This window comes from Apteryx mantelli, chromosome 13 (assembly GCF_036417845.1).
Source record: "Apteryx mantelli isolate bAptMan1 chromosome 13, bAptMan1.hap1, whole genome shotgun sequence".
Classification (NCBI taxonomy): domain Eukaryota; kingdom Metazoa; phylum Chordata; class Aves; order Apterygiformes; family Apterygidae; genus Apteryx; species Apteryx mantelli.
The window spans coordinates 17677586-17700087 of record NC_089990.1 but is presented as its reverse complement, the minus strand read 5'-3'; the positions used below and the strand labels follow the sequence as shown (position 1 = coordinate 17700087).

At 42.9% G+C, this 22502-nt stretch overlaps 1 protein-coding gene across 2 annotated transcripts in view; it reads left to right on the top strand.

Annotated features, from left to right (window-relative positions):
• The window catches only part of IL1RAPL2 (interleukin 1 receptor accessory protein like 2), a 405544-nt gene that overhangs the window by 229146 nt on the left and 153896 nt on the right, over positions 1–22502 (top strand). The gene's annotated exons all lie outside the window — the stretch shown is intronic.

Here is a 22502-nt window from a genome sequence, read left to right as displayed (position 1 = left end):
CTAGAAAAGAACTACCTACCCATATATTTCTGATTCTTTTACATTCCACTGTAGAGTATGACATTTATAATTATTATTTTGCCTTCAGTGTCTGTGGAACTTTCCAAATATCTGAAAATAGTTGGTTTTTTTTCGGTCTTTCACACAAAACCATACAAATAAATGGTTAGGTGTTTTCCCATCTGTGTTTCAGCATATTGATGGAAATGGAGTCCTGCTTGAAGCAGTGATAAGTGGAATTTCTCTTTCTTATATCAAACTGAATTAGTCTATATGATATTTCTAATGTGTTCTTGAAATACAGTTGTTCCCTTTATTGTAAGCGAAATCCATTTGTCTTTTCTTATCCTAATTCCTCATTTTAAATGAGTTCTTTTCCCTGAGTGTCAGACTCATATATCATGTGATTCTTTGTTGTCCATTTTTGACCATGGACAGATCTCTAAAGTATTGATTTGACCTACCTGACCCCAAACCTGTCAAATGAAGATGTAATACCTACCTTGTGAGTAGTTGCTATCCTTGGTAGCATGCTGGTCTTCAACCTGAATATGAAATAAGTTTGACAAAGTGAAAATTAGGTGCATCTAATTCAATTCCACATGATGAATATTCTGTAGATAACAGATACTCTGTTCTTTCTCTCTCATCATGACCTTGCAAGGACTCATACCTTCTCTTCATTATTTGAACACTCGGGTATATTCATACTTCACAATTTAATGTATTTGCCCTAAACTAACTGTTGCAGATGTTGGAGTTATTTGTTCTATTAAAATGTTTATAACCTGAATTATTAAATATGTAAATATGGAATATGATAGTGTTCTTTTTTTGCAAAATGCTTGAGAATGAAGAGACTGTTAGCCTTGTAATTTGGTGTGCTATTCATATTAAATTAAATTTTGTTTAATTTACAAAAGCCATGTATGTTAGTATGTTACATAATCAGTGTTAGACACACAGCAGCAAATAACACAGCAGGAGAAAAGAAATCATCTTCATTTACATAAACAGTAGATGATTTTTAACCAAATACCTTTTCCCAATTTTAAGTGTTTGGGAGACATATTTAATTCTATGTGTTTGCTGTTTGAATCTCTTTAGATATCTGCAACAGGCTAGTAAGTTTCTGTAGATGAAAGCCTGACTATATGGATAAGAGCTATAAATTTAATAGATAAGACCACTTAGGAATATTGTCCTATAGCTTGGTGTTTTACAGAGTTTCTTCTGTTTGTGTTTTGTTTCAGTTTGTGAATTTTATTTGCAAGTAGCTTTCGGTCTTTATGGGTGGGTCAAAGAAAACTCATACACTTCACTCAGTTCTTTACACTCTCTGATCAGATATTTATACACATTAATAAGATCCCCCTGAGCCTTCTCTTCTCCAGGCTTAACAGTCCCAGCTGTCTCAGCCTCTCTTTGTATGACAGACACTCCCGCTCCCTTAGTCTTCTTTGGCCCTTTGCTGGACTTGCTCCAATGTCCCATGTCTCTGTCATACTGGGGAGCCCACAACTGGACACAGCACTCAGTATGTGGCCTCACCAGTGCTGAATAGAAGTTGTCCTGATGACAAAACTTTTTCTAAAGTAGCCCAGGAGACTGTTGGCCTTCTTTGCCTCAAAGGCACACTGCTGACTCATGTTCAACTAGTCCAAGACCCCAGCTCCTTCTCTGCAAAGCTGCTCTCCAGCCAGTCAGCCCCCAACCTGTACTGGTGCATGGGGTTATTTCTCCCCAGGTGCAGGACTTGGCACTTCCCTTTGTTGAACTTTGTGAGGTTCCTCTCTGCCCATTTCTCCAGCTTGTCGAGGTTCCTCTGAATGGCAGCACAACCCTCTGGTGTTATCAACTACTTCTCCCAGTCTTGTATCATCAGCAAACTTGCTGAGGGTGCACTTGTTTCCATCATTCAGGACACTAATGAACTTGCTAAACAATATTGGCCCCAGTATTCACCCCTGGGGTACACCACTAGTGACTGTCCTCCGGCTGAACTAGATTTTGCTGATCACAACCCATTAAGCCTGGCAGTTCAGCCAGTTTTCAGTCCACCTCAATCCACTTATCTAGTCTGTACTTCATTAATTTGTCTATAAGGATGTTGGGGAGACAATGTTGAAAGCCTTACTAAAGTCAAGATAACATCCACAGCTCTTTCTTCGTCCTCTAAGCCAGTCATCTCATCGTAGAGGCTATCAGGTTGGTCAAGCATGATTTCCCCTTCATAAATCCATGCGAACTACTCCCAATCACCTTCTTGTCCTTAGTATATTTAGAAATGACCTCCAGGAGGATTTTCTCCGTCACCTTCCCCGGGATCGAGGTGAGGCTGACCAGCCTGTAGTTTCCCAGATGCTCCTCCTTGCCCTTTTTGGCAATAGGAGTGACATTTGCTTTCTTCCAATCACCAGGAATTCTATCAAACCTCTTGTGCAATATATTTTAGTAGACAGTTATAAAAAGCTAACTGTACAAAAGATTAAGTGATGCAGCCATTTAAGATTGGACTTGTCTGGCTACTAAACATAAAGACCTTGATCTGGAAGGGGCATCAACATCAGGTGGGCCTGCCCTCCTTTTAAGTTTTGTGTTTACTTAGTCCAGTCCTGACATATGTCTGTTTTCATCTTGTCTTGGAAATGCCCAGTGAAAAGGCTTTCACAGTCCCATTGGAAATCTGTTCCAGGGTTTATTAATCTTTAAAAACAAGACTTTTTTTGTAATCCAACCTAGATACTTTCTTCTACCAATTAAGAAGATACCTGTGTCCTTAGCGGATGTTGAGAACAGTTTTACAACTGCCTTTTGTATATTGAAGACTATTGTCCCCTCTTTCCTAGACCAAACTCATTTCCTTCAACCTTCCTAGTTAGATCATAAACATCTTATCATCCTTGTTTTTCTCTGGCTTCTTTCTAATTTCGCTCTATCTTCCTTAAAATTTGGAAACCATCTTCTAGCTGAGACCTGACACTTGTGCAGATACATCCCAGAAGAATGTGAGTGGCCTTTTTTTTTTTTTTTTGAAACAAATACCTATTGACTTATATTTGATCTGTGACCTAGTCCCTTGGCCATCTGACTTCTCTGCAGTGTATTGCAGGCTTCTGTACAACAGCAGCAGGTGGTTGTTGTGCTGACCTATAGCAGTGGCCTAATGGCACTCGGTCAGTAGGACTAGCTTGCCCGTAGGCTAATTGTAAGCACTGTTATAGCTGTATGTACACATACAACCTGTATTCATCACAGAGAGATCTTCATCCAAATGTCTGAATATTTTCTCTGTCATCATCTGACTGGAGCTATATGTGTAAGGACCAAGATGATGTTGATGTGCCAATAGATTGCAGATAATCCCCCTCAAAACAGGAAGCTGAAGATCAAATGGAGTAAAAGAGTAAATTGTTAAGACAGATTTTTCCTTAATTCTTGTGGGACATCTGGCTTACCATCTGTTCAGGGAGATGTGTTAATAGTCTAACACTTTTTATCTTACTTATTTTTACTGAATTGCAGTGTCCCTGTGGTACAAGAGTCCATTCTGTAGGGGGCTTGGTGAAGTCCAGCCATCTGACTGAAAACTTCTCTCAGCAAATAGTTGGTACAATTCAGCCAAAGCCAAAAGCACGTTTGCTGCCAAGTGCTGGGGCTTTCTTTTTGTGAAAGAGGAAAGCCTATCACAGAGCCAAGCAATGTTAGCAGCAAAATTAATGCAAAGCTCTTTTGCTGCGAGGAAACAGTCAGTGCCACCTTTTCAGAGGGAGTGTGATCATGTCTACTTCTCTTTGAACTCTCTGTACTTGTGGTCACGACACAACAGATAAAATAGTGAGGAGTAAGTTTAGGTTCCATTAAACCTGGGCATGAGAATGTAAAAAACAGGGCTCCCTCTGACTTGAATGTATCTTAGTATAGTGTTCGAGACCATGTCTCTGCCACTATCTGTTCTGAAGGCCATCTGCAAGCTGTGATAACTGCAAGGAAATGCAGGAATGAGAGCCTTCAGGGCAGATTGTTGGGGCACTTGGCCACGTTATTCCCTTGTCTGAAAATGAATTCTCATCAAAAGACATTACTACACCAAGAGGAGCCTAGGATTAGACCTGAGCTCAGGTTGTTGAACCTGCTGCTCTGTAGAAATCACTGTCAGTGAGTACTGGTGAAGGCTTAGCAGCAAAGCCGTGACAGCATTATCACTGCTCGCCTGTAATGCAGATGTGGAGAAGATGATCTTGCCTACTGTTTTCGGCGGCTCTTTGCTCTGCAGAGACTTTCTAATGCTGTTTCTATTACTGTTACTTATTAACATGCCTGAACTGGCATTTATGGTACAAGTGCCTGAGTTCCTCTAACAATATAGATTTTGAACAGCAAGACCCTGTTGGTCACTGCTGGCAGCCATGGTAACCTGAAATTGTTATGAGAGTAAAGAGTTATTCTGACAGTGAAACAGGCTACCGCACAGCCCCCTCGAGCAAGGAGAGCTGTACTGCCGTGTCGGGAGAGGAGCCTTGGGTTAGATTTCCTGCGTCCTTTCAGACATTCACTGAAGTATGCAATGCTTGAAATACCAGTGAAGTCAGTGAAGTGATTTACTGCAAGTCCTCTCTGGCTGCAATATGGATGTATGTTGTAAATAGGCAACATGTAGAATGGAGGTCTGCTTTTGTAGCAATTGCACATGGAGAAGTGATAGAAGATGATCTGATATTTATTTTCCTGTTAGTTGCCATATTTGCCATGTTTATGCCCTCCAAACAGTATCTTTCAGAATTGGTGAGGAGAAGAGTAGGAAGAAATGACCAGTATTTGTACAGGATATGTATAGATATACAACTGTTTGTACTGAATGAGGATTGTATATCTAAAGAAAATTAGAAGATCCAAAAACTCAGATACAGGCCATGTAAATATTCAAACCTCTTTGTGCAACAGATTGGCCCTGCTAATCTTGTGAAAGCAGCTGTGCTAGGTTTTTGGACAGGCTATGTTTTGCAAGGAAGTGGATGCATCTTCTGTTAGGTCTCCAAATAACATCCAGCAATGGCACCTGAGTGGTGGTTCATTCTGGTACTGAGCTCCAAAGCGAATGCCCAGTGTTGTTTCTGAGACGATTCAAATGGAAAAACTAAAAGCCATTTAAGATTTCAACGATCATTATCCAGTAAAATAATGCAGGCAACTGAACAAACAAATTGTGTGACTATGGCAGATTTGGGGGCATTGGTACACAAATACTTGTCAAAAATACTTGACTAGTTTATCCAGTTTTTGCTAAATCCTGGTTCATATGTTCCTGTTGATTGTAAGACAAGTATCTTACCTTTTGTACAGTCACATCACGTCTAGCACATCATAAATTTTTATTCCTCTTTGGAGATTCTGGTAGTTACGGCAATGGCGATATAAAATAATTGGTATTCCTGTATAAATGGAGTATGAGCACTTAAAGAGTAAAACTTGAAATCAGAATAAATGCTGCACTTGAAGTTTGCATCTTGGAAAACTTCAGGAAAATTTTCAGATACAGGAGCCAGCAGCAGCATTATTACTTGCTGTTGGAACAGGTAGTCAGAAGGGTTAATGATATTCAAGACTAAGGCAGCAGCTTTACTGAAGATGTGATCCCGTAAGGTAGCCTGATCAAAGGTAATTACAAACAAGAGGGCAGTGGCAGACTAAGTGAAGAATGACTGTGTATTTGCTGTTTGTATTAGCATTGCCTAAGCATGTATTTTAAGTAGAGTCTGTTAGGTGAGACTTTTGATTAGGGGCAAAGCCCTGCTTTTATTAGTTAGTTATCCAGTCATTATTCATGCAAACTTCCACCAAAGTCATTAGTGTTATTAGAAGGTGTATCTTCCTGTGCTGGGGTGAGTGCAGGGACTGTTGCAGGATGGCTCTGGGCCAGCGCATGGGAGAGATGCGAGGACAGCATCATCCCAGGCTCTGCCTTTCCTCAGCTCGGGCCCCTGTCTTTCCTTCTTGCTTTTGCAGACTCAAACTGAAGATCTCAATGGCTTATTTAGGTGCAAATGGGGAGTTCCTACTCCCTTTCTTCTTCCTCTGACTAAGCCATGGTATTTATTAGCTGCTACAAGATACTTGTAAGAACAAGCCTCTGGAGTAGTAGATGGAAACTTAAAGCCATCAACATAATGTCTGGCCATGGTTAAGAAAGCAAAAGGGATCTGGGTTGTATTAATGGATAAGCAGAGCACAAATAATTTGTAGAAAGGGCTAGTTAGACATGAAGTACTGTATGTGGCTGGCAAGGTCATCTTATGGCTAAGATGGTTAAGCAGCAAGCAAGGGATGCAAGCAAGCAGGATGATAAAAGGTTTCAGAGGTTATAGCGCTTTGGGGGCAGTAAGGAAACAGCTTGCAATATAAAATATATTCAAAAATATTTTGACACAAAATACTTAAAAGGACAAAATCCTGAATTATGTTCCTTTATGGAAAACACCAGTAAGACATGCTTAAATCTTGGTGTTTGGGTGCATTTAGTAATAATAGATCATTAACAAAACAGTTTTTTCATCACCATTTTTTTGTGTTTTTGTTATATTATGCAGACAGATGTGAAACAAGCTTTGTCAGCCTGTTTCACTGAAGAAACATGACAACAGCATTATCTTTTATCAAGTAGCATGCAACCCTTTGAGTCTATGTAAGAAAATTATGCATTTTCGCTTTGCTTCTTGGCAGCTTTGTTGTGGACAAACAAGTGAGATTAGCACATATGACCTTATTCAATTTCTAATCTCCAGAGTCTCTAAAACCTAAGAATCTAACAAGAGCTCTCACTGTTTAGTTAGAGTATACATTAAAGTATACTCAAATAGATGGTAAGAACATACTAACATAAAATTACAGATATTCAGCAATATCATAATTTTTTCATATTTTTAAATGCCAGTACTATTCAGGTAAAAAAGTACCATAAAGGATTGTATTGTTTTTGAAAGTCAATTTAGGCTACCACCTGCCTTCCCCAACTCTCTACCAGCCAATTCACCCTGTCTGATATATAGCAATGTTTCAATAGCTTTTGGGAGGGAAAGGTGCAATTGAGAAAAATACCTGTTATGTTCGCCTGTTGCTTCAGTATTTTTCCCGTTTACCAGTCTGTAGAGAGACAAGCTTATAACAACGCAGAAAGGGCAAATGTGGCCTTGTCATCTCGCACAGAGATGTCATCCCTTCATAAACCCAGTTCCTGGCATGGGTGTCATTTCAGCGCAGTGCGGGACACGGTGTCTCTCCAGGTGTGATAGGAATTTGGGGAAGGAGCGACCCTCCTCCACAAGCGGCGAGCTCTCCTGTGCCGGGCACGAGCGGCTCCCCGGCAGATGTGCCGTCCTGCGGCGAGGTGCTTTTCCATGGACAGCTCTGTTAGCGGGAGATTTCACCTTGCCCTTTCTGCTCCCTGTGCAAAGAAGTGATTTGTGAACTTGAACCAGGGGATTATTTTCCAGTTTGACAGCAGAAGGTAGCCATCCAGCTGACTTCATAAACTGCTAGTGATGAATTGGAGTGACATACGGGAATTACTGGGCCACTCTATCCGGCAGCCCTGTCCTCTGAGTTGCCTTCAACCGCACTCTGTCTTCATCTCCATCATATTCTTCTTACAGACTGCTAAAAGGCCTGGCTGTTTCTAAAAGTCATTTATACAGCAATATTTGTTTTGACCATCGTAAATGACAAATTATTCCACATGGATACATGAATTGAATGATTCTGCTTGAATTCACTATTTGCTCATAGTTTTTCAATTAAATTCTTTCAAATCTCATTACTTTGCCCACTTTTCAAATTACACCTGCTGTTACTCCTAGGTTTTGTTTGCGTGTTTGGGACCCTTTTATGAGCACAAGCAATTGATGGTGATTTGCTGTTGTTGCACCAAGGGGGTGAATTGGATTTAAAAATGCAAGCAATTAGTCATAGTTTCCAGCAGCTCAAGGTACAGACACAGAGCGAAGCTCTCACAGAGCAAGTGAGGGTATGAACTCACAGTAATTCTACTGCTTTGTGGTAGTTGCTTTTCTGCACATTTTTAACCCACTGTAAACTGGGTGTGCTATTTCACATTAATAGCATACCCAGGGTCTAATGACACATTGGCAGGTGCCAAGGAGCTGCTGGTCAGTGACAAATTTACGCCTGCAGTTGTCTGTCTGTGCACTCCTAGCCACGTCAGTTTACAATAGGTAGGGTGTTAGCAACAGTCACACAAATGACATGGTGACAGTTTTGGCTTATCAGCCAAAGGCAACAACAGCAAAAGCTGATAAGTAAAATTAAAAGTTTATTTGAACTGAACTGAAACATCTCACTTGGAATTCAGGCTATTATGAGTTTTACTTTCTAAATGTAAAACACAAGAATTATTATTTGTTTAAAAATCTCAAAACATTTAATTCTGGTTTTACCCCAAAAGTATTATTTTTTGGCACAAGCAGTTTAGTGAATCTGCAATGAATTTATGCAGTGCTTCAGTATTGCTTGTGTAGTTATTTATCCAAAAAAAAAGTTTAGCTCCAAAAGGTTGCTGAGCTCTGAATATTGCTGTGCAAATGGGATCTGGGTATACATTAAAAAAAAAGGGGGGGGGGGACGACATGAGAGACAGGCGTCCTGGACACCGATCACAACAGCACGTAGTGACAACCTTGGTTTCCTTGTTGAAGGATTTGGGATTCTCTTTTTGATAAAGATGATGTATTCAGCGTAGGTTCTTGGAGCACGAGGTACAGTGCTAAGGACCTACCTGTCACGCAGGCTCTGCTCTGTAGGGATTTCGCAGTTAAGGCTGAAGGAGCTTTTCAGCAGAGCTGGTTAACGTGTTTGTACTGCTGTGGTACCCGAGGAAAGGCTGACACCTCTGCCTGGCACGGCGCCGTGCAGGGCGGACGGAGCCTCTGGGGCACGGGAGAAGCCAGGAGCTCTCACGCTCCCCTTTTCGCTCGGCAGTGTAAGCTCCAGAGCCTTTTCTTTGGGAGTGGGATGAAATCTCTGTTGTTGTCAGCATTTTATCGTCAATAAGGCAGTAATGTGTTGATTAGAATATTGTGTAGAAATGTCTCGGTTTCAGTTTCATAATTTTAACGTGAAAGATCCTATTGCAACCTTCTGTATTTCCTATTTCATTCTGTTTTGATTGCCACACCACTTCTGCTTGGGGACCTGATAGGTTTTTATTTGATTTGTGAATGTATGGTTTTTAATGATGCCTATAGCTAATCAGGTATATTACTAGAGTCTTTCTGCATTCCTAAATTAGATGTTTTGGTAGTTCCTATTCCAAAAATTTTCAGAATTGATATTTCACAGAAAATTTCTCTCAAAATGCCAGAATTTTCACCAAATGCAGACTATAGTCCCTGATCAACACTAACCATCTCACCTAACCCCTAGGATTTGGGAGGTGCTTGGTTTGCAGGGGTATATTCACTGCAATTTTTGACCAGATGAGTGCTGCTAGCTTCCCTCTCTCGTGTTTATATCTATTTTCAAACATGGGTCAATGTGCTTATTGTCTCAAATAAAGCAGAAAATATTTCAAAGAAAGCCTAAAGCAGCCTCTGCATTTTCCTGATGAAACAGGCTGAGAATCACCTCAAGGTAAAAGTTGTCGAAGTGTATATGGTGGGAGTGACCCTGTCCTGCAGGGTTTGCTGACGGGGATGGGAAGAATTTGCTGCATTTAGAGCTGCTTCTCTTTTCCTGGAAACAGCTGCTGAACTCCTCCTTCTAGAGAGCTCCTTTTTTAGCTCCACATCTCCAAATGAAAAGTTTTCCCCACTGAGGGTTCACGAGAAGCGCATCACCTCTTATGTGGTGTTGCAACCGCCTCCAGCTGCTGGGCCCGGGAACCGGCCTTGCCTGCCTGCCTGCCTGCCTGCCTGCCTGCCTGCCTTCCCTTCTGGCTTGGCAGCCCACCCGTCGCCCCTGCCACGAGAAACGGTCACTTGAATCGCGGGGCTGGCATTGCTCTCTGCTTCTGACGCATGGCCAGAGTGCCTGTCCCTGGTCTTACCCCGTGCGTGCTCGAGCTACAGCCCTTCCTTGGCAGGAAATGTGCTGTTTCCAGCTGGACACCCAACTTCTGTCCTCGGTACCCTCGCTGGAGCTGCTGAGTGCAGTCAGAGCACACTGGCACTTGCTACTGTACAGCCCAATTTTGTACTTAACAAGCTATTTTTATCCTTATGTCGTAACTCCCTGCCTTCTTCAGTAATGCAGATGGCAAATCACCGTGCAAAATGCTTCCTGAGTAAGTGCGTAGTAGATGTTCAACCCTGGCTGCTCGGCCCAAGCTCCGGTCTGAGCCACGGGGACCTGGGGAGCAGGGGCTCGCGGTGCTCCCGCGGTGCCCTGCCTGCGCGCGGCCTTGCGCTTCAGGTTTCGGGAACTGAGATGCGATGATGAACCGATCAGAGCTGCCAAGCTTGAAAGAAAGTAAGCATTTTCAGCTCTTCATCAAACTCCGCTTAGCAGGGCGGGGGGATAATTGGCTAGTGAGGTTTTCACAGGGCCTGACAGTAGCATTGCGATCCCTGGGGCTAGTAGGGGCCATGGGCCAGTGGGCTGCGTTTATAGTGGTGAAGGCTGCAAGGCCTGCTTTCCTTCCGGAGAACAGCTTTTAGCATTTTCTTGTATCACGGACCTTTACCAATATTTCATCCAAAAGAAAGAATAATTGAATTCTAGAGAAACATATGGTTGTGGGAAAAATATTTACAAAAACAGAAGGAGAAGAGAAAAGCAATTTGCTTGCGACTACAGCTATTACAAATGTCAAAAGCAAGCACTTTTTTTATTTAGAAGAGAATTCTTCAAGTGGACAAGTTAAAATTACAGAAATTCTGTGCTTCTGGAAGGGATGCTACAAATTGCTTTTAGGAACAGAAAATCCTCCCTGTTTCCTTCTAATGTTGCCATGTTAAAATATGTACCATTCACCTCATATCCAGAGTGACATTTTCTTGCTGTTGTAACATAGCAAGGCTTCATCCCTTCTCCCTGTTTGCAATGTCTTGATGCAGTGTCAGGGAATTGCTTTTTCATTAAATGCAAAAGGACAGAAAAGTACCTCCCCAAATAATGTTTTTACTGAGAACTTCTATACTGAGAATTTTTACTGGGAACCTTAGTTCCCGCTAGAACGTTAGTGGGAGATATTGTTCTCAGCATTTCCTCTGCTATGTTTTTATGTAAATGATGCATTATATCTCATAGTATTTTGATTTTTGAAAGGAAGCCTTCCTTTTTGTGACAGAAACCAAGTCAGAAATGGGTCAAGTGCTGACAAATATGGTACTAAAAGACCAGGAAATAAATTTCACAGCTGGGTCCTCAAACCACTGCAGAAATAACAGTCTATTTAAAAGCAACACATAGGAAGTGCCAAAAATTAGAGTTTTCCTGTGATATATTTTATGTGGTTTGTATTAGTATTTATCAAGGTCCTTGTTTTGTAAATATTAGGTTTCTGTTTCTTAGAGTAATTTATCTTAAAGCTCTAGTTCTGATTCTGACGAGTTACACGTTTGGCCAGCAGCATCCCGTTAAGTGCGGCAGCCGGCTGAGCGCGCGTCTGTGAGCGGGACGCGCTGCCTTCTCCGGCAGCCGCTCCTTCCCTCTGCCGCTGTGGGTTTCGTAGCGACCTCGGGCGAACCCGGGGTGATCCAGGAACAGCGATGTGGCCGTTTGCTTTTGGTGGCCACATCTGGAAAACAGGGCGAATTCTCTGCCTCTTTCCCAGTGCCCTTTATGGAACCAGCCCAAACCCAGTGAGACACAGAGATTTCCGCGTCTGCGAAGAGCCAGCAGGAAAACCCGCGCGAGGGCCCGGCAGCGGCACGGCGAGGGTGCCCCTTCCCCGGGCGCCGCGACGCAGGCGGTTGTGCTCTGTCGTTCAGCGTCTCCTTTTCACCCATCGCCCAGCACGGTGCGGTAGATGGGCCGCGCTGTGCGGGCTTCAGGAGCGCCTCGTCGAAGGCAGCGAGCTGCGGATCGACCGCGTCCCAAGGGTGCGCAAGCCCTTTGCAGCTGCTGCGCGAGCCGTGGGAACTGCACAGCTGTGGAGGTGGCAACGCAATGAACCCACCAGGGTAAAAGCGCTTTTGCTTTCAGCCCCCCCAATCAATGACTTTCTCATTCAACAGAGTGACCTGTTAATGTCGGGACTGGTGAAAAATGAGTTTGGAAGCTAAGCATTAAGTGTTACCTCTGTATTTCCTGGAGAAATTACAGTAAGATACAAGTTTTAGGGGCGATGAGAAATGTAGCAATATGCTGCAGTCTATGAATTATATATAGTGTCAGTTCTCTTGGCGCTTTGCTTACAGCTTCACAAACTGCCTTCCTGTCTTATGAACATGCAAAGTAATTAGAATGGCAACTAACGTTAGTGTTTATTGACCTGTGATGCCCCCTGGTTCTCCGTCATGTTCTTGAGCATCATCTATTTTTTTTTCCTTCAGCCTTAAATCAGCAGTTTGCAGTTTGTAGCATTGATTATTTGGTATTGTCTAATTTATTGATGTGGACAGCCAAGATTTCCACACTTGCTATCGATTGCTCATTTATCCAATGATCTGTCATTGTGCACAGCAACTATAGCTTGTTGAATCATTTGCTATATACTGTAAATGTCAGCTGTGAGCTCCCCCTGTAAGAGCTGCCTTTTATTCTGGGAGCTGCTGAGCTCCAGGTACGTTCTCGACGTGTATTGTGCTTTCAGTAGCAGAGGTGATTTAGTGTAAATGATAGGATTGTGGCTTTTTTGCCCACAACAGTGAGGTAAAGCACAGCCATTGAAATAAATTTCTACATTTTCATTTCCTATATAAAAGAGGCTTCCTTTGTCATGAAAATGTAGGCTGGATGCTCATTCTTCTTTATTAATAATAGATAGACAGATAGATGCACAGACATGGAGTAACACTGCCCCGAAACCATTTTGCTAATGGTAAAATAGATGCACACGTGTGAACAGATTGCTTCACCCACTAAAATGCAGCCTTCCCACCCTCCCAGAGAAACACTGCAAATCTTGAATAATGTTTTGTCTCATAACAAAGGCATGAGGACAGGAAGCAAAGAGTATCTAGTGCCTTTGAAATGACTGGAGAAATTTTAGTAGGTGAACTGTAGTACCTTTAGCTGGGGATGAGGGTTATGTTTTCTTTGCATGGTGCTGAAGCCTTTCCAAGCTGGTTTATGCTGCAGAGTGCTTGTGGCTGAATATCAGAGATGAAAAGTCGTGCTGTGGAAGGAATAGTGCCCACTGCTGAATTGTCAGCACTGTTTCTTGCTGCACTTAGATCCTCAAAGGTGTCTTATTCAAGTGCCTGTTTGGCCTGACCCTGTTTAGCTTATGAGATCTGACAGTGGTAGTATTGCTGCAGGCTCTGTTGTTACTCATATGATGTTCACCAGAAGACTGAAGTTAATAACTTACCGATGTTTGTTCTGTGCCTTGCAGTTTATAAGTTGAAAGGACACACAAAAACATGTTTGGTGTTTTAAGTAACCTCCTCTCTTTAATACTGTGGAGCAGGATGGAATACATATTCTGAATTTTTCTCAGGACCAACCAAGCTATTTTTTGTCTTTGATTGTATTGATTGACCTCTTGTAAGCAGGAGAAAAATAAGTGTTCAACTACATTTTTGTGTAGGTGTTTATAACTCCAGTTTAATTCAAAAGATAGGTAGCTACTAGGTTACATTAGACTTTCATGGACTGGTTTATTTACTGTATGTGCTGAGTGGTTTTGCAATGCAAGCAAGTTTTCAGTAAGTAAAATCCATTTGTAGCCAATGGGAAGGGAATGGTAAGTGATTTAACTTTTCATCTTTTTCTTTGGCTTAAAATGAAAAGCTCTCAAAGGTATTGTTTATGACAAGCCCTGTGGGCTGAAGTACTCTGAGAGAGTGCAGGAAATATAGGGCATAGATTTGCAAACCAAAAAGATTAAACAGTAAAATTAATAAACAAGATGGTTGTACATTTGTAAGGCAGCTTTGGGTTGTTTTCTTCTCTAGTTCTTTCTGGTAGAGCCAAGCTATGCACCAAAAGTACTATTTCTGCTACTAAAAGGCAGTTTGTCCTGTGGGCGCTCTGATTTTTTCATTTTGGCTGGTGCCAGTTGTGTTGATAATCTGTAGTGTGGATACATGTCTGCCAGGATTTGATCTAAGATAATTTCATAATGGCTTGGGATGATAAAAGGCCTTTGGGTGTATCGAAGAAGACTGGATTCAAACACCAGATGGCTTTTCATGTGAATAGAGTATATATCACATTAGCAGTCCAGTTGTGGATAGTTGAGTTGCCCCATCCTGAGCCATAACTGGCTCTAGCTTTTGGCAGGGAAGGCTCTGATTTGCCCTAAGCTGTATATGCCCTTACGACTTCTCTGGAATACACTAACATGCTTGTTTTTCTTCCTAAGTTGGAAAAGAGGGGCATCTGGAACAAGAAGAGTGTGGCTCTGCCAGGACTCTGACAGCTCTGCGACCTCTAAGTGGCCTCAGCAACTGTATGTAGGCAGATGCTTTTAAGGGAAACATTGTTATCTGCATATGTGCGTGGACATATGACTCTATGCACAGTGAAGTGATCTGATTTAGAGATGTCGTTTCAATCATGTTTCTCTTGGGACACAAGATATTGCAGAAATGCAAGCAGCTCAATTGTAAATAAAATAGGAATGAGAGGTATTCAGTCAATAGGTTTTTCAGTGGGGCATTGGCTGCAGTGCGAGAGGACGGGCCTCGGGGCGCTGTTGGAAGGACCGGCAGGGCAGAGAGGACGACCCTCGGGAATTGGTTGGGTTTGCTGGTGTAGAAGTCTGTGTGAAACCGATGAAAACCCCAACCTAAATATCAGTGAAGAAATGTGAGTTTCCCCCCAAATTCACGAGTTTTGTTGAAGGGGGAATTTTAGCATTTTCCCCCCTTATGAAACACTTCTTTTCCTTTAATAGGAAAAATTCCATTCCAGGATAAACTGCAGCTTTTCTGTGGTGGTCTCCAAAGGGAGGGAAGTCATGGTTTTCCTTACTAAAAAGCTTTTTTCATCAATGCCCAAAGAAGCTAGGGGTGGAGGTCAGTCCCGAAAGGCGGTGTGGCCAGCCTTTGCCACTGCGGTGGTGCCTACACCTCCAGCAGGGACCATGTCTGTTAAGGTCTTGTCTTTAACAGCTTTCATATAGCCGGTAGTTTACTTATATACTGAAGCTAACTCACTTGGGGTTGTTTGGGGCAAACTTATCAAAGTGGATTTTCTCTTGCGTGTTAGAGCCTTCCCATACAGGATAATTCAGGTTGGTACGGAATATGCTAACATGCCTGCAGCAGGACAGTAATGCGTGGATGTTTCAGACCGTTCCCTCAAGGAGAGTTATCAGTGCAGCCATTCTGCAAAAGCTGTCACAGGAGAAGCATGGCTAAAATGTGCATGTTGTACAGTTCTATACACAGGGAAAAAATACCCTTTCTGGGGTTTTATTTCTAAATTCTGGTCTCTCTCCACTTTCCAAACATGAATAATTCATGGCATCACTACTGGAATTGTGTATTTCATAAGCAGATATAGAGGGTTTTTTCAGCTGGATCGCATGACGTGGAGGAGAGATTAATGTGACCCATCATACGCTGAGGAAGAGGAGTGGGAATTGCATGTATTAGTTTAATGTAGAAGATATTTGATGGAAAGAATTAAAGATGGTTCCCTCTCATTAAGTTGTGGGAGGTTCAGAGCAATGGCTCTCAGCATCTCTGAGAGCTCTGGCTACCTGCCACTATATCCATATTCCCCATCAGCCCAGACGTCGTTTTAATATTTAAAATTGAGCCTGTTTTCTTTTTCTAGCCCTCGAAAGGGTTTTAATTTCTCTTCTTGTTCTGCCAGTGTTGTAGCTGCTACAGCTGTTGCTGTCACATTTAATAAGGACTTTGCGGAGTTTAAATATTGTGCTGCTGCACCAGCTTTTCTTTGGCGTAAGAAAAGGGCTTTGTTGCTGAGGACGAGGGGCTCCTCGCTGGCTCTGCGGCGCTGGGGCTTCAGCGCGAGGAGCCGAGACTCCCTGACGCCCCATCGGCCCCGCTGTCCGTGGCGCCAAGCCTCACCGAGGTCCCCGTGCTGTCTGATGCCGTGACCCCGTCATCAGCCAAGGCGAGCGGGTTGTCGTGCCCCGAGATAACACTGCCTAGCGCAAAGCTCCATCTTCCCAGTTTGTCCTGGCACCGCGGTGTCAGCAGTCGCGGGTCTTTCACGTGAGAATTTGAACTCTGTCAGTTGGCCACATTGTAGTTCCTGACCTTGTAGTTGTGCCGTTAATCCAACTTTGTGGTCACGTATTTCTCATTTTAAAGGTCCACAGTGATACTGTATTTCCGTTTATGCAGGAAGCCGGTAACTCGCCCTTGCTCGCTTGCAGACTGGGCGGGAAACAAGGCAACAGTGTGGACACTAGCTCGACATTTTAAAATGTCAGAGGGAGGAGGAAGCAAGAATAAAACTTGCCGTCCTCCTGCCTGCAGTAAGTCAGCTGTTTATTGCAATATTTTTCTCCCAGCCTTGAGTTCTGTATGTGTCAATCCAGCTGAATATAATTGGGGCTGTTTACACTGACAGTCAGGAATCCAGAAACACGCAAAGCTCTCGGTGGGAAGCACTCAACACCCGCTCTGCAGTGCGCCGCTGGGTACCCTGCTGCGTACAGTGCGTCTCCGCCGTCCTCCTCCCTCCCAGAGCCCTCCATCCCACTGCACAGCCAGGTTAGGTATTTACATTCATTCTCAATGTTAAACTGTAAATTAAAAAAACCCCATTTCCTTCCTGGGGCTATTCGGCATCTCCCAGGACCTTTGATGACATCCCCTTCCTTTGATTCTGAATCGTTCTCATGTTTTCGCTGTGATAGGTTTTTTTTCTAACATTACAAAAGTCCAACCTCTCCTGTTATGATTTCTTTTGAAGTATCCAAGGGTGAAAAGAGCTGAGCTGCAGGATAGAAGAGTATTGCTAAAGCATGACATTTTTTAAAATTGGTAATAAAGTCTAGGTTAAAAAAGAAGTTACTGTGTAATGCATATATTTTCATCTAAACATTACAAGCTGTTCTTCTGTTTGAATTCTCTGGGTGATGAAGGAAAACAGATTAGTGCTCATTTTGATAAAATTATTGTATTTCAAGAATATTATCAATCATACTTAGTCATCTTGTGGCATCTTTCAGTCCTTTAAATTGGACTGTTTTTTGGCTTAGTGCACTTGTACTGCTTTGATTCTGCTTTAATTCACAGACATTTGTGTTTCTCTGCTTTCACGTTCGGTAGCATGCTTGGTGAATAAGAACTTGCTGGGTTTACATTATGGAAACAAGGAAAAGAAATGAAAATGCAAATCCCTATTTTCAAGAAAAGGCACCTAAATTAGGGCAAATTTATTTGTTGTTCTTACATCTGCTAAATATGAGGCATGGTCCAAGCCCAGAAGCTGAGAAGAGAAAGATCTGCATTTTGGAAAGGAGCAGCTCGAAGTCTCAAATCCATGACACAGCCATGCCCTTTAGACCTGACTCCAATTAAAGCTAACGTGAGCAGAGTTGGTTTCCGTGTCTACATGTTGAGACTCTCCTTCCGTTTTAACACATACTTGTGTTAAAAAAATCTATGAAACGGTGCTGCTTTATACTGACCGGGGGCCTCTACATTTAATTCTTGGTTGCTTATTACAGAGGTGGGTTTGAGGTGGGTTTAACAAGTTGGTCCTGTTCATTTAGATTTGGCTTGCAGCTGATGGTGTGTGCCAAGGACCTTGCCCCCGGAGAGGGCATTGCGAGATAACGGCAGTAATAACAGCAACGGTTGTTCTTGTCTCTTCTGAAGACCTCGTCTAGCAATTTCTATTTTAAGTCACTATTTAAAGTGTTTGTCATAAACCCTTTCATAGCAGGAACACTTTTGAAATATAAAATGCTATTTTCCTTTGAGTTGGAACAGGGACTGGGGGGAGGCTGGAGTCGCTCGAAAGCGTGGGGCTGCAGTTTCTCGTGTGCAGCTCATTTGTCAACGTAACAGAGAGGCTGTTGTAGTGATGGGTGGTTGTCGCGTGTGCAGTACATCACTCCGAGGGTTGTCTAGGAGGCAAAGATATGAGCATGATATCAGGCGGTGGAGGTGGGTAGCCTGTTGCCTTTGCCCCAGGGAGCATGGTGATGATCGTGAGGGATAAATTAGATGCCACCGAGCTGGCTTACTGCCAAATCCGCGTGATGCTCAGTGGTGCTGGCCGGGACGTGGAGCCGTGGCGCCCGGCCTCTCGCCCAGGCAGCACCGCGCCGGTGCTTGGCGCTGCTCCCGCGGCCGCGCTCGCTCCGGCAGGGCTCGCCGAGGCTGTCCGTGCTGCGGGCCCCCCCGTCGCCCACGCACATGCAGCGCTCGCTGTCTGAGCAGCTGCTCCCGTTGACAGTGGAGGTGCGAGTTGGTTTTTGCAGCTTCGCTGTGATTTCCTCTGGCATGAAGTCGTTTGTATTAGAGGTTGGAGACTGAGACCCCATCTGCAAGTGGGGCTGGCTACAGTATCCTTTATCCTGGTTTGTGTGAAGAATAAATTTGATGAAATGAATAGTAGCAGTGGTGTAAAACTCATGGAAGATTGGTAATAGGCTCTGAATATTTTTAAAGTATCTTTCCTAAATTTGACCTTGGTTTTGAGTTTCTGACCTTCAAAAGAGAAAAAGAACAGCTGAACAGATTTTTTTTCTTACAACAAAAATGGCAACAGTGAAAAAAACTCTGGCCTTTGATCAAGCCTGAGAAGTTTCAGTTGAAAGGGGAAAATTTGTAAGTCACTGACTTGGCTGGAAAGTGCAACCTTGTATGTGTAACTGTAACTATCATAGCAAGGGCTGATGTCTACCTACCAAAGAAAACTAAAAATGACAAAACATAATGTGAGCAATGTACGAGATAAAAACGTAACCAAGTGAGTAAATAGTAAATGGTTTGCAAGAAATCCATTGCAGCGTGAAACTGAAATAAGAGTATTTGCCAACTTACTGAGTTGAAGGTGATTCTGCTTTAGACATAGTTGATGGCAGTAGCACAAATCTAGGATGTAAAAGCAAATATGTAAATTAAGTTGTTTTTAATCCTTGGGTAGTCTTTGATCCAGTGGCAATTTAACCAAACCCTGATGAGTCTGAAAACCATCAAAAGCCAGTCTCTTTAAAGCAGAAGAGCCCTCCTCCCGCCGCATCCACGATAGCCACTCTGCGCGTCCTTCCCAGACATGCTTCCCCGTGTCGTGGCGGCCAGACCACCCGAAATGAGCTGTCTGGCTTCTGTTAATGTTAAAATAAATTGTGTTATGCCCAGCGGTCTTCTGCCAGTGTAAAGTTGAGAATTTGGTCCGTTGCACATGTGCCCAGCGATTCTGGAGAGCAGCCGCTCAGAGGCGTTGGCTGCAGAGTTAGGGAAGTAACAGGTGAGGGGGGCAGGCCAAAAAGCTCCCATTTTTATGGAAAAGACTGGATCTGTGGTGGGTGTTAAGTTTGCTTTGCAATACAGAGCAAGCTCTGCAAGCCGTACCTTGTTCCACTCTAAAGAGAAACATATGCAGTTCCAGCTGTGTATGAAGATGAAAATTATCATGCAGTCGGCTTGCCTCAGATGACTTTGCTGCTTCATTTCACAGCCATATTTTTGCAAGCATGTCACAGCAAAGGCCTTCATCCAGGACTAAGTTCAAATCAAGTTTAGAGTTTTAAAATTGAAGTCAGTTGCAAAGCCTCCAAGCATTTAAAATGCCCATGAGGAATTTAACAGATAAAAAGTGTATTTTATGTTAAACAGTTTATTACTGAGAAGGCAAAATGAGAGGAGGGAGGAAGAAGTAGTTGTTTCTTAACAGCAAAATAGTTAATTCACTTGGTTTTTGGACTGCATCCTGCCCTCTGCAGAGAAATAGAAGTCCCTTAAAATGAAGGTAGATAGGGAATGCATTGGTACCAGTAGCAGGCGTGCATATATGTTTCTCTGTGTATTCTGGAAATGACGCTACATGTGTGACTTTATTCCAGGCCCCTCGTTCTCTCTCTTCTCTTCTGGTCTGGCTCCATGCGTAGGGAAGGGCTTTGGGAACTGCTTGAGCTTCCCAGCCTTGACTCAGGCTCTGAACTCCCTCACTCGTGAACATCAGGAGGGTGTTCGTGGGCCTTAATTGATTTCTGTGGGACCGAGGTTAAGCATGAAGCTTGGCCCGTTCCTTAGCCGACTGTCTCTCTCTGTTCAGCAAAACATAAATAAGTGTATGGTCCTCCTTGAAGTCAATGAGGTTTAAGCGCAATGCTCAAGGGCAGTCACATGGTGTAAGACTTTTGCGGAACAGGAATGGGTTCTCGGAGAAGCGGTGCATGTGGAAACCTTTGCAGGATCTGACTTTTTCCCCGAGCTGCCTTTGCTCGCCTCCCTCTCTGCTCTCCTGGGAGGCCAGCACGCGCCAGAGCAGCTTTTCCAGCTGTGGCAGCGCTGCGACTGCCTTGGCCATTGTAACACACACGGCCCCTTGCTCTAAGGCCATCTAATCCTGAACGCTCCAAGGTATCTAGGAACCCGATACTGAATCAATACCTTATGAATAAGGAAGATTTTCTTAAGGAGCTGGTGATAGAAATGAATCTTTGGCACTTGTACCAAACAAAGTGTACTTGCGCAGCGGTTTCATCTCTGAATGGCACTTCTGGCTGCAGCTATTAAAAGCATAAATGGCAAAAAACATGCTCTGCTTTTAAGGCTGTGTTGAAAATAAAACCTGTCTTGTTCTCTTGCACCAAATAATAATGATAATTAAAAAAAAGCTATTCAAAATATGCTACCACTTGAGTTAGGCCCTTCTTCATCTCATTAAAATAAATGTATTTATTAAATAAGCACATCTTTATTTCATATTCATATAACGAGAAGAACAGAGCCATATCACAGATCTGCAGTGCCTTTTGTGCTCTACAAATTCTGGGCGACAGTCACCAGACAAAAAGTGATTTATACTATGTCTTGTAATGGGTGGAATAATTAACAGCGGTGGCATCCATCACTTTTGCAACAAGCTTATCTGAGAACTTTTCTATTGATTCAGGAGAAAAGCAGGAGCAAGTTGACACAGGCAAAGAGCAATAAAAGTCAGTTACATGCTCACCCTTTAACTTGGTGTGCCCTGCTTGGACACCCAATGAATACATCTCTGCAGTTTGAACAAAGTGGTGCTTAATAATGTGGACACAGTCTGGGTGCAGTTCATCAGCACTGAATTCCGTAAGGGGAAGAATAAGGGTAAAATAAACCCCACAACTGCCTGTGGAATTTGAAGGCTATTGAGTGAATTTGGATGGGAAGTTTTGCCTGCTATCAAGACACTGCCTTCATTGGGAGCATAAAATAGGTAAAGATTTTGGGAAAGTTTCCTGACATCGTAAGACGTGTGATCTTGGATTTGCACGCCAGCTAGAAGAGATGATATCTTAACAAAATGGTGCACATGAATAAGTCATTGCTCCATTTGCTAAAGTTATGTATGTATCTGTAGGTCCTCTCTGGTGTAACTTGCTTCTGATCTCCATCACGTATTAACTGGCCACTTGGTGTTTTGAAAATGTGAAACCAGCTGAGAATGTGACTGTCTGACTTCACGTGCTTCTCCTGGTTCATCCTTTTGGCGCACACATGATTTGGGGTTACTGCGTCTCCTGGGATTTTTTTAATAACTTTTGCAGTGCTGCTTGCCAAATGCTTTGCGTGCTGCCATCAAACAGTACAATAGTACCCTCTGACAACGATTTGGGAACAAAGGAAAGCTATGTTAGATACAGACCATTTCCCAGTGTAACCCATACTCTTCCTTTATATTTTTTCACAGTTTTTTGCTTGTTTTGTGCCATCAGTAGCCTTCTATTAAAAACTAAAGTTCATTTGCTAGCTTTGTTGGTTTTGAAAAATTGGGGAACAGTAAGACACTGCATAATTTTGTACCAGACACAGAGATAATGGCTCTTGGAAGACCATTGTAGGAAGCATGATCTCTAGGCTTATTCTTTTTTCTGTACTAAAAGTAAAACACATTGCAAGTATGGGAGGTGTCCAAGAAGTGATAGGTACAAGATTTATGAGAGGCTTAAGTGAAGTATGAAAGTTGCTGGCTAAAGATAATGCCAAGGTTACTAAGAGGATGAAGTAATTTTCTGACCATAAATCACATTTGTAATTATGCAAAGTAAGGTTAAAAGGGCATTTGGATCTTGGGCTCCTGGAGATGGACTGATCACTTGAGACGGTTCCCTTAATAGTGACATATTCCCCAGCATTGCATTATCCTGTGTCATTTGGTGTGAGGCAAAGAAGAGAGGAAGCATTTTGAATCAGCCAAGCAACCAAAGTGGTTCCCTAATCAGAGCTCTTTTCTCCTGTAGA